Source organism: Triticum dicoccoides, chromosome 3B, assembly GCF_002162155.2.
Source record: "Triticum dicoccoides isolate Atlit2015 ecotype Zavitan chromosome 3B, WEW_v2.0, whole genome shotgun sequence".
Taxonomy (NCBI): Eukaryota; Viridiplantae; Streptophyta; class Magnoliopsida; order Poales; family Poaceae; genus Triticum; species Triticum dicoccoides.
Genome location: NC_041385.1, coordinates 38295277 through 38299476, shown reverse-complemented (window position 1 = coordinate 38299476; position 4200 = coordinate 38295277).

The following is a 4200-nucleotide window of genomic DNA, read 5'->3' as shown; positions in this document are numbered from 1 at the left end:
GGGGGGCTCCGCCAAAACCACCACCATCAAGTCCACCTCCACCAAAACAACCACCGCCAAGACCACCTCCGCCAAAACCGCCACCGCGACCACCATCACTTTGCCAGATCGGAGTGACTGGGGTCGAAGGAGCAGGAGTCGAGCCGCTGGTCCCCTACATGTTTGAGAGAAGATTCTAACGGTAAATATGACATGATAGTGTTGAATGAACAAGAACTAGTTTCTCAGTAGTTATGCAAATGTAATAACCGGACTACCACCGCCTAGTGCCACCCATTCCTCGAACGTGGGAATGTGTGGGGCTTCTCCCGCAGGTGGTGGTGGGGGTCCAACTTGTGGTGGCTCCGTGCGGTTAGACCAAGACGCCAACATAGCTTGGATGTTAGTTAAACAAGCAAACTAGAAAGTCAGAAGGAATGAAAGTGCAAATTTGAGCTTGGTTTTAAGAGGGCAAAACTAACCGCCATCACTTGACGATTGTAATCATCGTTTGCCTTCACTCGTTGCAAGTACTCCCGCACCTCAATATGCCTATGCTCGAGAAAGGCCTGATATGCCTACAAAATTGAGGTTGTTTCTAAGTGGGCAGTGCTGAAAATAAACTAAGAAAGATAGAGACAAAGAAGATAAGGGGAAGTACTTACAGCGCGTTGGCGGACTAAGGGAGGCTACGAACGCCCCGTACTCTCTAACGGGCTTGGGTTGGTAGCTCGAAGCCGTGTGTACGAGATCGACGGAGTGGTCAAGCCATCAAAACACGGATACCGGCCATGGGACTTACCCTGGATGGCCACCACCGCCGTGTCGTCGATCTGAGACTTGGCGACCTCAGGAACGGGAACATCCGTATGCAACTTCTGATAGTTCTGAGTGTAAGACTCCAGGTGCTGCTTGGTGTTGCCGTGGTACTGGCTCTCGCCGTCCTTGCGATCACTCCGCTCGCGGGCCAGCTTCCACGACTCCATGTCTGAGAGCGGCCTCTGCAACTTGTCCTCCTGCAAAGTCAAACAGAAATTAGTCATACATAAGAACATGACGGTAAAGAAGAACCAAAATGCATCATGCATATAGATATACCTTCATCGCCTTGAAGCCCCAGTGCTTCCTATTTTCTTGGCCGTGTGTCCCGTCTTTTCCACGGTTAGCCTGGGCCTTGATGCTCTTGGCAGCAAACTCTGCATCGTCACCGACCCACCTATCCACCAAACACGCCCATCCGTCATGCCTTCCATAGCACCAACGAGGAACAACCTATGCAAATTTTGGAAGCATGACAAGTGAGCACGAAACATATAATTGACTCCTTGAAACAATGAAAAGTCAGTAATAGTTACCATCATGAACTGCTCCCTGCTCATGGTAAGTTTTTGCTTCTGTGCTTGAGTTTTGGTCATCTTTTATTGCAGGTAGATGTGGTAGTACTGCGAGACGGCAACCCAACGCACCTCGTACTGCAACTGACGAGCTTTCTTCTTTGCTGCAGTAAGTAAGACCACGTCGGCTCTGGCCTTGTGCTCATCAAGAACTCTATAGAGTTGCTGCAATCATGCATAAATCAGAAGCAAACAAGGCATGAGTTGAGTGACTCAATGATAAACTATTAACGAAACTGAAGACAAGTGATTCAAAAGAGAACTTACCCAAAATTTGGTGATCACGGCCTTAGCGGCTGTCCCGTACTCCGCGTTGCTGCAAGCCTCGTAGTGGGCCCAGCTTGTGGCCAAAACACGCAGCTTCGGGTCCCTGTCTGGCCGCGGGCAGAATAGGCCAGGCCAAAACTCCTTCAACAGGACAGTGATAAGGCCGTTCGGTTTACGGCCCTTTCCGCGAAGGATCCAGTTACTTCAAAAGAATCAAAGGATTGCCATGTGTATAATAAGAAAATGTTGTCATGTGTTGAAAATATGATTCAGATGCACTTACTCTGTCCCCGCAGGTTCAATGAGCCACTTGTGCGCCTCGATAGAAGGTGGTGTAGGTACTCCGGCATTACCACGCAGCCACCCCTGCGGAGCACCCGATGGCAAGTCACCCCACAACTCAGGGTCAACCTCCCCTCCACCCTCCTCGCCCCCTCCTCACCCTCCTCCTCGGCCTCCTCCTCCTCGGCCTCCTCCTCCTTGTCCTCCTCCTCCTCGCCATCAGGAACATACTCCTCCTCCTCAGACTCAGAAGCTGCCTCAGCATAGGAGGGCATCGAAGAAGACCCTCCTATTTCGGACACGGCCCAGAGTTTTTTGGCCCGATTGCCTCTCCCCCCACTTCCTCGTCCTCTAGGGGCTCTCCCCCACCCCCTCCTCCTCTAGGGTCTCCTCCCCCGACCCCTCCACCTCCCTGTGAGGTGCCATCCTCGCGTAGTCGGGAGGGAACCTTGTGGGCTCGTCCACTCTGAGTAAGTCCTCCTTTGAGTTTACTGAGGAAATTGGCGCCACTGGACTTGCCCATGATTAGCAAACCTGCATTGAGAAGAGAATAAACAATTAGTAAGGATATAAAAAACAAGCATACAGGAAAGACATTAATAACATAAGAGCACATTAAGCATACTATTGTAATGATCATTAAAAGAACTTACATTTTCTAGAACCCATATGAATCATCACTATTATAATCTATTTGTCGACCGGTCTCATCATCACTATCCCACATATCTTCTTCGTTGTTCCGACGGAGGTGGAGGCTCTTACTCATCGTCAGCGTTAGCGTCTTCATTTAACTTTTCAAGCATAATTATGTCTCTTTGATTCACAACTGCCTCACCATCAATCCGTGCACCGTCGTCGTTTGGGTCCAGGTCAACATAACCCAAGTCATCATCCTCCTTGTTTCGGACCACATCATCATGTTCCTCTTGAAAGAACACTCCCTCGTATGTCATGGGGTTTATGTTGTAGTAATCATCATCGTTCGGGTCTGGTAGCTTACCATGTGGCGACACCTTGAACACAACTTCCCAACCCTTTAGGTACTCTTTCTGGCATGGGTAAGGCAGATAATATACTTGTGTGGCCTGGGTAGCGGCGATAAAGAGATCAGCTCCGGCATAGACAGTTGATGGTTTAACTTCAACTAAACCAATAGAAGGCATATGTCTCAGATCCTTTTTGGGGTCGAACCATCGGCATTTGAACACAGTGAGACTTAGGTGTTTACGGCCACGTTTGAATGTAAGCTCGTATATTTTTCCTACCCTTCCGTAGTAATCTACTTTATTATGTCCTTCGGTGAAGACTCCGGTATTTATTGTTTTGGGATCAGGCCGACTATTCTGGTGCTCCTCTGTATGGAAGCGATACCCATTCACATCATACTTTTGGCATGTCATGACGGTAGGGTCAAAACCCATGGAAACCCATCTCAATTCTTCATTGATTGATTCGTTCGGATCATTTCCCTACAAGTTTAATTGAAATTATAGGGTGCATGAGTTTAATTGCAAGTGTGAAATGGGTAATAGGGAAGTGTGAAAAATTACTTTCTCCATGAACCACGCAACGAAATTTTTCCTTCCATCAGCACCCTTTCGGAGAAGAGCAAGTGCCTCCGCTTTAGTAGGAGGCAGCATTCCCATCCACTCTTCCTCAATAAATTGACTACAATAAGAAAAGCGGTATAAGAACTAGGCAAAGTGAACATAATGAATTGACTAAAAGAATGGTGCAAAGGTATTACCTCATCCACTCATCCTCAACTTCCTTGATGTTGTGCAAGATATAGAACATGACATCCTCCCACTCATCTCGTGGCATGACATAAGATGTCGAGCATCCAGCCCTGCCACCTTGCCCGATGAATAGAGGCAACTTGGGTTTATACTTGGGTTCTTTTGTATTATATCGAGACACCTTATTGTGCAACGTGGGAACATGGTATGGACAGTAGGTTGTCCTGAGGTCTGCCACCTCCTCTAGGATAACTACCTCAGCTATGGAAGCTTCAATCTTAGCTTTGTTTCCACATTTCTGTCTCAGATGCTTGTTCTGTCTCTCAGTGCCGTACTGCCAACGATACTGCACAGCCCCCCCCCCCCAACAATACCTCATTCACAAGGTGCAAAATGAGATGTGTCATCGGAGTAAAGAAGCCTGGCGGGAAGATCTTCTCTAGCTTGCATATTGATACGTCTCCAACGTATCTACTTTTCCAAACACTTTTGCCCTTGTTTTGGACTCTAACTTGCATGATTTGAATGAAACAAAC